Source organism: Hyposmocoma kahamanoa, unplaced genomic scaffold (genome assembly GCF_003589595.1).
Source record: "Hyposmocoma kahamanoa isolate Upper Pololo Valley unplaced genomic scaffold, ASM358959v1 76, whole genome shotgun sequence".
In the NCBI taxonomy this organism is placed as follows: domain Eukaryota; kingdom Metazoa; phylum Arthropoda; class Insecta; order Lepidoptera; family Cosmopterigidae; genus Hyposmocoma; species Hyposmocoma kahamanoa.
The window spans coordinates 9,566,292-9,581,134 of NW_020653900.1; the positions used below are offsets into that span (position 1 = coordinate 9,566,292).

The 14,843-nt window shown below is 34.3% G+C and overlaps 1 protein-coding gene across 3 annotated transcripts in view; it reads left to right on the plus strand.

Moving 5' to 3' along the window:
- The window catches only part of LOC113232554 (mushroom body large-type Kenyon cell-specific protein 1), a 285,145-nt gene that overhangs the window by 117,788 nt on the left and 152,514 nt on the right, over nt 1–14,843 (plus strand). Inside the window, exon 1 of one of the 3 annotated variants that reach the window (XM_026467324.1) lies at nt 5,442–5,693. The exons of the other annotated variants lie outside the window; for them this stretch is intronic. The gene's annotated coding sequence lies outside the window, so the exon portion shown is untranslated. Of the gene's footprint in view, nt 1–5,441; nt 5,694–14,843 lie in introns of those variants that run through there. 3 annotated transcript variants of the gene reach the window in all.

Here is a 14,843-nt window from a genome sequence, read left to right on the forward strand (position 1 = left end):
GTTTCGCGTATTTTGTTCACTAACTTCCATATGCATGAAACACATTACTTACATTAATAAATAAATAAAATAAAATCGGATTTATTTCACATACAATATAAATTAACTGCTTCCATTGCCAAACAGTTACCATGTCGATCTGCCACCAGTGGTTTCAGGTTCGATTCCCGAGTCGGGAGAAATATTTGTATAAATTTAGGCCATTTATTTCGCTCCTGAGTTTGGGTGTAATTTGTGGTTGTCTGTGTGTGTGTGTGTCCATATGACCCGCGACACAGGGTTACGCTAGAGCAGGGCTATGAGTGTGTGCGTTATTCATTCATTTATTATTATAGAAGATTACATAATTCCTTCATAACACAAAAAAACATAATAATAGCGTTATAAGTCCTCGTGTACATACATCAAATTGTACATAAGTAATATTAAGTGACTCAGACCCTGGCAATATTGTTCCTATGACCGTGTAAACGCCCAGTGTATATTATAATGAAAATAACACGTTGAAATTTAGCGCTATATACAAAATGCCCATACTTGCTTGACACTAAATTTTATTATTATATTTAGTACATTTTTTTTATAACATCAGGTGACGGGACTAACAAGATCGTGCGCCTGATGATGGTAAGATACACGTCTGTCCATAACAGTTTGCCACTCCGAACTTTAAATCGCAAAGACACAAGTTGACAAGTCCCATGTGCCTCTAACTTCACCAGCACCCTTACCCTTCAAAATCGGAAAACAGTAATGCTTACATTACTGCTTGGCGGCAGAAATAGCGGTGGCAGTACTGCCCTGGATGAACTCTTTCATAATTACTCTACTGCTACCTACTAAATGTTGGTACATTGAATTTTTAGCACTTTTTGCATTGCCTTCAAAATAAGAACTAAAAAAACACGTCCAAGGGTTCTGGACTCAACATTGAAAGGACTATGCTAATTACAAACACTATAATAATAGTGTGCTCAGTACAAAGTACTAAAAAACCGACCTCAAAGGTCATTTGCCTCTAGTTTATCACCCTTTGAAATAGAATATTTTTTTCAAATTTAAATGGGACAAAAAGAATAATCGAAATCGATTCACAAATCGGCAAACAAAAGTTATCACTTAACGTACATAAAAAACGTACAGTCAAATTGAGAACCTCCTCCTTTTTTTGAAGTCGGTTAAAAATATATATTTTTTGGCACAAATAAGTGACAAATATAATTAAAGGAAATTATTTTTCGGATGTAAATGTCATATTTTTTTTTTTTCAAACAAACCAATGTTTAAGGCCCTTTGCAGGTTTCCATGGTCACGACTGCCTCATTCATGGGAGTCATTAGGCAGAATATAAAAACTACGAAATTCAATATCAGCCATATTTAAGTACAATGGACTGTTATCTCTAAAACACGACCATTTTTTTATTATCGCGATGCTTGGAATCTTTAACGCCCTTACGCATATTCTTTATAATAAACATAACATTTAACCGAAACCAATTGATGGAATTATATTTCGTAGAAATCCCAAACATAATGAAAGACAAATGCGGCAGTGCAGTTTGGCACAGATATAGGATGACACACTGGCATTGTGCGAACAATCGGTCGATTAGTCGCATGTGCTCGTGAAGGACGTGACGTCACAGGCTTCCCCGAAATATTCAATGCTTGGACGATATGAACGAAACATACTTCTTGGTTACTTCGCGTTGAGAATGGCCACAATGTATCTTTAAAGAGTTTTCTACATTATGTTTCATAATGTCCCTTACGTAGTTAAGATACAGCTGAGAAGTATTGATAATAATAACGCACACACTCATAACCCCTCTATCGCGGGTGCCATGGACACACACGTAGACAACCACAAATTAGAAAGAAAAAATACATTTGTTTTTTTTTAAATACACTCAAATTCACGAGATAAATAAATATTGACCTTGCAAATATTTCTCCCGGCCTGGGAATCGAACCCGGGATTTCTGCATGGCAGTCCAGGATGGTAACATTTCGGCTGTGGAGGCAGTTTTTTGTACGAACTTTTTATTTCTCAATAGTTTTAAATTTCGAAAATAGCAATTTTTTACCAAACGTGAAGGGCAAATAGTGCGCCTGGAGGTAAGCGACACGCCTTTACTTACATAGCAATTGCAGCGCCGCTCGAAAGCCTTAAATCGCATAGCTGAGGGGCACTGCCACTGCGTCCGTCACTCTGAAACATAAGTTAACAAGTTCCATGTCCATATTTCACTAGCTTTCTTATCAATAATATAAATATTATAAGATTCTGTTATAGGTAGATCGATTACCTCATCACAAAACTTCTACTGTGTTCCGGTCGAATAGTATGGATTTTCAGCTCAACAACAGGCATAAGGGAAGTTCTGTAACACATATTTATGTATGTAAACGCTTTAGTGTACCACAAAACAAATCATATGGATTAACAACTTAAAAAGTATACTAACTGAATATGAAACTAGTTCCTAGGATCTAAATCGTGTATATAACAAGATGTGATAGCCTAATAGTTTGACCTACAGCGCCAAATCCGGATTCGCACATCTGAATTTATGTGCAAACTTAAATTAGAAATTTACCTGGACCTTTTGAACGAAGTAGAACATCGTGAGGAAACCGGAAAACAGTAGCAGTAGACCTTAAACAGTTTTTAGCAGTAGAGTTCCTTGTGAAGGAGTTCGTCCAGGGATTATTGCCACTTTACTTATTTCTGCCGCAAAGCAGTTATGTGAGCATAACTGCGCACCGGTTTGGAAGGGTAAGGGTGCTGGTGAAAATATAGGCACATGGGACTTGTCAACTTATGTCGCAGGGCGACGGGCGCGTTGGCAATGACCCTCAGATCTTTGCGATTTAAAGATCTGAGTGACACTGCAACTGTTATTAACAGGTGTGTCGCTTACCATCAGGCGCACGACTTATTCATCCCGTTGCTTAAGTATTATAAAAAAAAAGTGTGAAATCCCTAATCCGCATTAGGCCAGTGTGGCGAGTCATGCCTTAAACCCTCGCCTCAGAGGAGACCCGTGCCAAACAGTGGGACGTGTTTGTTCAAACCAAACTTTTCTTTTCATTTCTTCAAAAAGTTTTTTCTTTAAAAAACAAATATGTGTGGTTTAGATAAAAAAAACTAGTTACATTTTCAGTGTGTTACAAAACGAACTCGAAAAATGATAGAGTTCGTTTCGCAAAAGGATTTCTTCTAAGTAACCTTCAAACAACCGAGTTTATAATAATTGGTTCCTGGATTGAAATATTAACTAAAAGATACTCTCAGCGAAAGATAGGTATATATAAATTAGTAATTAGTTAAAGAACGCCACGAGAATAAAGAAAAAAACTATAATAATACTTGAACCTTAGAATAATAACGCATAGAAACCTAGTCCGCACGCTAAGTGAGGCAAATTGAAGCGCGCCCAATGGGCCTACACGAGCGGGTGGTCTTCAGTGCTCAAGGTCAACTTGCACCGCGAAAAGATCAAGAATTTTAGCTAAAAAGGATGAAATGTGCGGTAAATGAGTGTAAAAATACGTCAGACAAACATAAAATAGATACTAACATCACATTCCACAAGGAAGTAACGCGTTTCAACTTGTATTTTTATACATATAAATATGCACTAAAACCGAAAATTAACCTACTACTAAAACTAGCCTACATGGATTTGATTTTGCCTCAGTTGTGACAGTTCGTTTGATATGAAACTATCATTCTATGCGTTATTATTCTAAGACTTGAACATGTATCATTAATATTCAAATAACATTTATACATGTAAAGTCAACATAAAAACTAAAAACAGTTACCATTGACAACCGGATAGTTATTTAATGACGTATTTTTTGTCTCTGGTTTCACATTAAGACAGTACTAAGTATGTCCTTTAATTACGTACGCAACTAGGCAGCATCATAAATATGTCAATCATTTTCAAGGTGCTCCCCGCTCGCCTTAACATTCGCCTTTACTCCGACAGTGAACGAATTCATACCTTTAAACTAGCGCATCAAAGATTCATAGACACAACGCCATCTATACGGTTTCAAACAAAATTTTTCACCGAACCATTTTCTTATAAGAACTAACCCACACTAAGGAAATATACGTATGCAGCCAACACAAACGAACTGGCTACAATCGAACGCACCCACACGCCGAGAAAAAAACGATAAAAAACTGCACACAAAGTCGCAACGCTCTATCACTGGCTGAAAACAGCGTTCTAGTTTTGAACTTTAAAGGTTCTTGAAAATATAAATTTTAAAAATTCCGTAGTCTTAATAATATCTTGTTAAAATATGAAGACGACATGTTCGTCTCATCGTTTAAATTGTAATAAAAGGATGAGATAAGAGTAAAACTGAAATGCAAGGTCCATACAGGCGCGGGCACTCACACAGACTTAACTGTGTGCAAACACGATGCACTTTTTTAATGTAGTTGTGGATAGAGTGTTCAGACTGCATTGATACTAGAATGTATTTTTTTCCGTGAAGTTGTTAAGTTTGCGTACAAAATGCTTAAACATCATATGAATTCAAATTTACAAGTTACTTTTTCAATGGAATTTACTTTTATTGTTTATTAATTTTAAATCTTTTCAATATAAAAGACTCCGATTAAACCGGTCTATTATGTCTTATCCTTATATCACCTGTTTTCTTACGTATAATGTAGTTATTTATTTATATATGCTTGTCTAAAATGTGATGCAGAATCAGATTTAAATATATCGAAGTTTACATGTGTCGTTGCAAAAATAACTAAAGCTTGCTCTACATCTTCAAGGAAACATTCTTTTTTTTCTACTTAATCATTTAAAACTTTAATCATGAAATGATACAAGATCAAACAAATCTCTTCTTCATAAAAGTGCTCTCACCCTAAGTAAACCCGTAAATTATAATTGTAATTGTTATATATTTTTAATACGTATTACGTTAGTTGATAAGAAGAAAAGCATTTTTTTCTTTGTTCTAAAAGGCTCGGCTCTGCGAGCGGGTTGTACATTGTTATGCAAAGTCTCAATTAATACACTAAAATCTGTAACTTCAGTGTTTTGCTCTTTAGAAGTGACAAGCATCAAGACCGTTACGTCGGTGCATCTCGGTCGCAGTAAATACAAGGTAATGGGTAAGTACGCACGCGGTCTAGTACGGCTCGCGCTTGGCGCCGCTGCAGTCCCCTCGATGCACACTCCGACTCAACGTCGAGTCGACGCCGCGCCCTCCGACGCGACAACAAAACAAACACCACAAAAATATATTTTATAAAAAAATATATAACAACACTATTCATATCAATCGCGTAGTGCTACCAACAAACTAAAAAGAAAAATATTTTTGGGATTTAGTGATTTTTTCTCCCTCTTTTACAAGTGCGATGTACACATATCACATGGAAACTTAGGACCCACTAACTATATATTTTTTAATTTACCAAAAAAAGAGCGAATAAAAATATATTTTGTGTACTGTGACTATCGTGATGTGTTTGAAATGTTTAAATTTAAGTGACAGTGTCGTCGCCGCTAAGTACGGCTAGTGATTGTGACTGTCACTCGACAAAGTGACACCGTTTCGAAATTGGTACTTTTTCTTTTTTTTACAAAATTACTACCGAAGTGTCAAACTGGACCGAAGAAGATCAGGCCCCCTCTGACGCATGTAAGTAGCCAAAGTAATAAAGTTGGGAAAAGACAAACCGTGTTCCAATTCCAAATTTTGGCACCATTTAATTTTCAAATACATTCATTAGCACCTAGCTCTCAAGGCATAGACAGAACTTTTCAAAGTTCCTTTTTTAAAAATTAATGCGCCCTTAATCTTCCGTTCTCCTTGACTTACGTCTAATGTGTGCGTGAGATGCATATGTTAATGGCAACGCGTAGGACACGCTTGTGTGCGTGCAGTTCACGCACATTTTTTGTGTTTTTCTTACAAACCCCCCACCACTCGCCCCACCTTTTATTATCTGTCCCACTCTTTTTCTATGACTACGCCGCTTTACATTTCAACTTTGCGCCAGTGTGCGTAACTGCATATGTGTGTGTTAATAAATTGCAACCTATATTTTGATCGAAGGCCAATGACGGATTAGAAAACGTGTTTTTTGAATTTTCTATTTCTTCTTAAATGACTCAATGAATCTTTTGTTATGGATTTTAAATGATTTCATAAGTTTTAGCGGAAAATTAATTATTTAGCAACGAAACAATACCTATTTTAAGAAACCTTATATTTACCAATTAAAACACAATATAACTTTGCAAAGTATACTAATTAACCGAAAATAAACGATAATTAAGAAATAATATTATTATTTTTAATTATAACTCAATAAAAACCTTAGTGAAGCAGCTGACGCGCGATCGTAGGCTAAAATATTACCGACGGAACTTTTTGGCGCTCGCAACGAATAAGTTGATTTTAATTAACAAAAATATTAAATAAAATATTGTTTATTTCATAAAAAATATCATTTCACTAACGAATTACATTAGCTGGAACATAAACTAATGTATTTTTTTTATTTATATCAATATATAGTTGGAAAAACGTATAAATAACATTACACATTACTGTAAATGATAAGAATTGTTACTTTTACTAGTTTTCATTTACTAAAAACGATTTTGTATTAATTTTTTAAACAAATTTAATGGGTATTTAGGTATTAAAACCTTAACACAATGGACTTCTTATTAAATACTTTCTTGTAACTACTGTTCACGGGGGTTTTTTGAATGGTGTTATCACATTAAAAATACCATAAGGTAACTGATGATTATTGTTTTTTGAATAGTATCAAGTGACGGAACCAACAAGTCGTAGGCCTGGAAAGCGACACTTTTATTCAGGAGTTGCAGTACAACTCAGAGCTTTAAATCGCAAATAACTAAGTGCCAATGCCACTGCACCCGTCACCCTGAGTCATTAAGTTCGCAAGTCGCAATTGTGCCTGTAATTTCACCAGCACTCTTACCTTTCAAAGTCCAAAAGCAATAGTATTTAAATTATTGCATGGCGGCAGAAATAGTTAAGGTGGTGGCACATTCTTGGATGATGACTTTCATAAGGAACTCTACAACTACTATTTTCTAATTACTGCCTGATAACATGAAAACGAAGAAAGACGTATAACGCAATTCTTATTTGTTTTTCCGATAACCCACAAGGCCTTCAAAAAGCTCTAGGGATTTTTTTTGTGATTCATTACTTTAAATTGGAAAGATCTGAGGGGCACTGCGCTGCACCTGTCACCCTGAGACTTAAGTCGACAATGTGCCTGTAATTTCACAACCACCCTTCAAAACCGGAGTACAGTGCTGCTTGGTGGCAGATTACTTTTGTGTTCTCTGGTGGCAGTACTCTTTCACATGGAGATTTACTGCTACTAAAAACTGACTCCGAAAAACTGATAGCCATTAAGCAAGGAAGATTGACGTTACGGTTATTACAGACTTCTGTATTGTGTGGAGATACATGGATTAATTTTTTTAATATAATAGACGTCACATTAAATTAACCTGTCTCATAATTACCGGGTGTTTTTAGAGGATCCCTATACAGTGAGTACCAAAGCGAAGACCTACCCAAAGCACCAAGAAAAGTTTGTTACCTAAATCGGTCTTCGGAAATACCTCGAGAAGAACCTATAGTTGATGAAGCTATTTTCGGATCGAAAACGCGTATATTTGTTTTTTTCTCAAACGAACAAACGTTTCGTACCTTTTAAAGGTCCCATTTGTGTTTACAAGTCGGATTTATACACGAAAAAATAGTTTCATTACCTATGTATAACAATCGCGAAAACTTAAGAACTCGATAGAGCCTAAAGTGATTCTAGAGATGTTTATTTACAGAGAGTAATATCAAGTAGCAATATCCCTAAAAGTACTTACTCATTCTTTTTCAAAACCTTTCGAATGAGTACTAGAGTTTAATCAATTTAACTATTTCAAATGTAATTTGCTTACATACATAATGTAGATATTTTTGAATTGGTCATTTTATGACCGATATCGTCGTCGCCGTTACAGTCAAAACCTTGAAAGGAGTATCTGAAATTTAATAACGAGGCCATCAAAATGCATTCCGGAAATGAGATACTGCAAGAGGATGTGCGTCGACTCGGTGACATAAAATTATATTTCCCAAAATATTCCTTTTATTTAGGTCGATGGAAAATAGTTTTTATTTAGTATAATAATAAGTTACAATACCGCTGTTCGTTGACATGGACTAAATCCGATCGGGATGTTGCTTGACTAGTCAGTGATCAATTACTGACTAATTAGGTACATAAAGTTCCATATCTCTGTAACCTATGTTAATGACTGTCAGCAAAAGTTATATTGTTATTATACAATGAAAAATGCAAAATTAAAAACCAGATAATCATAATAAAAACTTTACATAAACAATAAGAAATATATAAATGGAAATATCTACCTCTCAATAAATATTAATATAGTAGATTTGTTTTACCGGTTTATTTGTTTTACTTATTTGGTTTGACTTTTCTAGAAGAAAGATCGTATCAATTTTAGATAATATGTTTTTTAGTTAACTGTTCTTAATTTAAATAATTTTGTGTATTTCGAACATTACATTTCTTTTTAAATTATTTTTATGTAACTTCTTCAAAATGCTATCCATGTTGTTTAATAATAATAACGCACACACTCAACATAGCCCCGCACTAGGGAAACCCTGTGTCGCGGTGCTATGGACACACACATAGACAACCACAAATTACACCCAAACTCACGAGAGAAATAAATGTAGGCCATATAAATATTTCTCCCGGCTCGGGAATCGAACCTGGGACCTGTGCGTGGCAGTCCGGCATGGTAACCGTTAGGCCAGTGAGGCAGTCAAAAGTGTTTATGTATTGTAAAAACATTAATGTTTCACCAAAACCTTAGATACTTGATACATTCTTTGTGTTATAGTAAGGAAATAATGAACTGACTAAAGACACAATCGATACGAAACAAAAACGCTTAACTCAAAAAAGTCGTATTCGAAAATAAAAAAGAAAAGTTCAAGTTCGCGCCCTCGAATTCGAAATACGAACGGACGCCATGCTGCGCGAGTCCTTGCGCAGGCGGCCAAGGCGAGTTACACAACTACTGTCAATGTTACTACATAACCTAGTCTCGGCGGCCATTTTGCAAGCATTAGAAGGTTTTATGTGTTACTTGAATTATAGTTTCTAAACGTTTTGAACGCTCTTCAGTTATATTTTAGACCTTATCAGAACAACAATATACATGCATCTAAGTAATAACTACTTACGTAATCGTAGAGTTTTTGTCTCTGATTATGCGCTCTTTTCTTCTTATTACCGGTTATACGATAAATACTCTAAAATTTTAATAATATAAATACAGAAAAATTAATGAATCCTATATTTTATCATCCACTTCTTTCATCAAGTGTCAAATAAAAAAAACAGTTTTATTAAGAAGTAAACATGTTTTGTTGGTGTTTTCTTCCTTCATTTACATTGCTAAAATGAAAATATCTTTATAAATTTATGTTGAGAGCACACTTTAAAGTCATTGCTTATTGAAGAAACATAAAAATCACGGGTGTTGCCACATACAAATCAAAATATTGATAAATTTGGTACGGTTTTACCAACAATTGGTTACTGAACAGATCTACGGTTGGTTTTGGTAAATAAGAACCATAAAAGTCTTTAGTTATAATAAAATTAGCCGACACTTGGATAAAATGAATTAATACACAAAGAGATAAACTCTAAGAAGTACTTACATACACTTAAAAATGTTTTTAAAGAACAAATTCCGAAGTTAATAATATGAAAACATAGATGGATTATAAATTTTGTTTATATAATTTCCGTTCAGAAACCGTTTGAAATCAAAACTTGTTCCATATCCTGCCATTTTAGAATGTTAACAAGTCAAAACAAGTCGAACAGCTTTCTATTAACGTGATGTATCATAAAATCGCTCCTACAATACTAAATTGTGAACTATATATAGTACCATATTTCTTAAGCAATATTGGCGATTATTGTTAAGATTTAGAGACATGGTTTTCATGACATTTATAAAATTTGTATACAGGGTCACTTATATTAACAACCTCGCAAGACTGTATTAATAACATCATAAACAACAAATTTTGTTCCATGATTTTTTACAAAACATAATAAATTTACTAAAAATAAACTTTTATGGTTTTGCTGTACTATCTAACACTTTTTAGAACTGTATTTGGTAATGAAGTAAGTTCAAACGTGCTAGCGTCTCCCACTCTCATCCTGCACAGAGTTATTACCATTTACAACGTTACATTTTTTTTTTTATTTACATACATTAGTAGCAGCAGAGTTCCTTGTGAAAGAGTTCGTCCAGGGTAATATTGCCCCCTTACCTATTTCTGCCGCCAACCAGTAATGTCAGCATACCGTATTCCGCTTTTGAACGGTGAGGGCGCTGGTGAAATTACAGGCACGTGGGACTTGTTAACTTATGTTTCAGGGTTACGATCGCAGTGGCAGTGCCCAGATCTTTGCGATTTAAAGCTACGAGTGGCACTGCAAAAAAAAAAAACAATAGGATTTAAATTAAAATCTGATAAATTATTAAAAGTCATGGAATAAAATTGGTTGTTTATAATGTCAGTAATATTGTACTGCGAGGTATTTTACAAAATACCTCTTTATGAACTGAGAAAGTAGTTTGCAAAGACATAATGCTTAATTATTGGTCGTCTGCGTGGGACAACTATGCTTCCCTCCTTGACATAACTAACGCGTTTGCGTTTCGGTAACTTTCAAGATACTGGCACTTAAAGTTTCATTATCAACTAATATTAATAATAATAAAAAGAATGAAATTGTTTATTGTATAACTTATTGTACAAAGGAATAACTAACGACTAATTATGCGAATCAATGTAAAATGTATTTCAGGTAAAAAGTACTAATTATATAGGTGGATGTATGATTAAATTATAAACAAAAAAAATAGTTAAACAATGAAATGCAATTCATATGCAATAAATTGTCTGTATCATCGTAGGAAATATTTTGAAAGAATTCTTGGAGAATTTTCTTAACCTTTATGTAAAAAAAATTGATATATGGCCAATTTTAATTTGTTGTACAGAAATGGCCCAAGAAACAGAAAAAAAATTACGCCGATTTACTTAGCAATAAAACTGAAACTAAATAAGGTATTAAAAAACCGATTAGATGGGGTGGTAGAGCTCGTTTTGCTAATCCCAGTATATTAATAACTAAATTTAGCTAAAATGTCGATTATGTCAGTTTTGACGTGGAGTATAGTTAGGTTAAAAAACTAGTTCAAGCATACTATCACCTTTCATAATTAACGTTACAAATCTAATTCCAATTTATATAACACTTTTCAATATTAACGATTTTTTTGCCGTAGCGCGATCTGTGACAAATATATTTCTTCACTCCAGGTACCTTTACAGCTACCATCGCTGTCTAGTGATGTCGCAATTATTCTAATTTTGAAGTTTATTGAATGTTACGATGTTTTACTATCTTGATATTCAATTACTCATCTCTAGCCAAGCGATGGCAGCTGTAAAGGTATCTATCTATCTCTCTGAGTGAAGAAATAAATGTCTCAGCTTTAAATTTATTAATTTTTATTTTTTTTATAACATCAAGTAACGGGACGAACAAGTCATGCGCCTGATGGTAAGCTACATGCCTGTCAGAGCTTTAAATCGCAAAGGTCTGAGGCATAAGTTTACAAGTCCCACGTGCCTATAATTTCATCAACACCTTTACCCTTCAAAACCGGAACACAGTAATGCTGATATTACTGCTTGGCGGCAGAAATAGGTAAGGTGGCAGTACTTCCTTGGACGAACTCTTTCACAAGGAACTCTACTGCTACTAAATATTTACAAACTCATCCGTTCATGGAAATTAAACCATAAATAATGAAAAGCAACACACACAAGAAAAGAAGGTACAAAATCCTGGTGTCCATGGTGCATAGGGCCTCAATGTTGAACCTTTGAGATGGGTGACAGTCTAATAAGAGTTCGTCCAGGGACGTACCGCCACCTTACCTATTTCTTAAGGCAAGGGTGGTGGTGAAATTATAGGCACATGGGATTTCAATTTCTGGTCAACTTATGTCTCAAGATAACGAGCGCAGTGGCAGTGCCCCTCAGATCTATGCGATTTAAAACTCGGAGTGTTACTGCAACTGTTATGAATAGACGTGTCACATACCATCAGACGTACAACTTGTTCGTCCAGTCACTTAATACCTATCATAAAAGATACTAGTTCAAGAAGTTACCTAAGTACTTTAAGCATGCTGTTCTTTATGGAATTGAAAACATGTAAAAGTTAACCAATTTCTAAACTTAAAAAAATGCAGCGTCTAAGACACAATTTTCCCATCAAGGCCTAGATAGTCAACTATGCAAATACAGCGGTTACTCTTGGCATTAGATCGGCGCGGTGCGCGTGCGCACGGCCAAGGCGAAAGCTTCAACGTTCACTCATTCACTTTTACACTTTAAATGTGTTTGAATTGAGAACGGATGCTGATTTCTGCTATATACTTTATTCATTCATTTGTTTTATAACTACGACGTTTTATAACAAAAGGTGGGATATGTTTTTACAAGTACGTGGCCCTACTGTAATTGCATTGGTTTATTTTTATCATACCAAATAACGGGCCGAACAAGTAATGTGCCTGGTGGTATGCCTGTAATTTCACCAGCAGCCTTACTCTTCTAAACCGGAAAGAAGTAATGCTCTCATAGTTGCTTGGTGGCAGAAATAGGGTAAGGTGGCAGTACTTTCCTGAACGAAGTCTTCCATAAAGAGCTCTACTGCTACTTCGATTGGGCGATTAATGGATCATATAAGGGCAAGTTGTTCTATTACTTTAGAATAGAGTTTTAAACTGAACTGTGATGTAAGAAATACATTTTTAGTACAATTTGAAAATCGTTATACGAATCTTATTCCACCATTGTTTCATATTCACACAATACGTCCATAAACAAAACGAAATAAAGAAAACGCAAATGACACGAAAAACAACAATGTTTTCATATTGTAGTTACTAATAAAATGATGAAACACATGTTTGTATGTAAACAAGCTAAAAAACAGTATAGGTGAATGAAAACAAAATACAAAATGGCTTACCGTACTACTGTTTAAATATGCATTCGTGTTTTAAGGTTTTATTACGCATTATATAGAAAAATGCATGGATCTGAAGATCACCACACTAAACCATTAAATACACCTTTCTGTAGAGACGATTCTACGTTTTGTTACATACATTTGTTCAACGATTGACTGATTTAGTTAAACCGCATGTAATATTGTACAGCCTGGCTCTTTTGGTAGAAACAATATAGCTCAATGGAACAAAATTAAATGTACCGCAACGTTGTTAATGTTAGAGAGTCTATAACTTTTATAACACGGTTTAGTTGACCAGATCTTATGACACTATAACATGGTTGAATTTTGTTTGTCCAGCCTATTTATATTCAACTTTGAGTATCTGTTCATTCCGTTCGATGTATAACGTAAGAAAAAGAGGAACAAAACAAAGGAATTATTTTTCCATTTTTTTACAAAACGTTCTCCGTGAATGAAAACGTTTTATTATTATATATATATTATTATTACAGTTTTATTATAGAATACATTTTTATTATAATATATTTGAATGTTATGTATTCCAAATAAATTTTCAAAATAGGACGAAAAACAATCCACCACAGATATTAAACGTAATGTCCAATATAGCGTACGATAAATGGACTCCGGCGCAGCGGTCAATGTTACTAGCGCGGCCATATTGGATTTTGTGCCACGATAGATAACGCCCGGCAGCTGCTTTTAACATAACTATAACATCTATTAACATACTTTTATACGTTAGTTTTAATGTATTTTGATATTTTTTGCTCGGTTTTATTTTAATAATAAATAAAGTAGTCATTTATGTTTGTTTCTATTTAAGAAATGACAATAATAGTAGGATTAGGGCAGACAGACAAGGATTTTATAAGTCTTGTAACCTTTTGACGCTAACTTGCCTGTTGACTGACAGATGGTGAGTTCGTGTTCTTTTGTTTAGCTGATTATGTCATTTGTTGTAAAAGACTTGATCAGCTTGGTCTCAGCCCGCACCATAGACATATATCTAGCAATTTGTATGAAAACCAAGCGTGCCACATTTTTTGTACCCACAATGACGTCACAAGAACTATTTAGAGATGGAAACCGCTTTCCGCTCGCTCTAAATCGATTGATTGAACGGAGTACGCGTAAACACGCGTATTCCATTCAATTAATCGATTCTAGATAGAATAATTTATGTTCAAGTGTTTGTTGATTACAAGTTGTCGTAATATTAATATGTTAAAAAAATACTAGAATAAGATAGGTAAGTTCTTTATTTTACTTGCTTAAAAAAAAATTTGATTACTTAAAAAAATTAAGACTTTAAATTTTAATCGAGTTCAAATATTAAAATTATTGTCCGTCCAATAAAATGAGCTTATTATATAACATCTTTTTGTAATATTAGATCTTATCGATTAACTTAAATAATGAAAACACATGTCATTGTATGAACTTGCGACTGCCTTAATTAATTTTACTAGATGGTTTTCTGTTGGTAATTGATCAAATTCATGAATGGCAAGACAAATGAAAATGTTACTGCTGACAAAATATGGTAAAATCTTATTAATCAGAAGAGGTTTACTTAATCACGGCCTCTAATGCTAAGAGTTATAGAATAT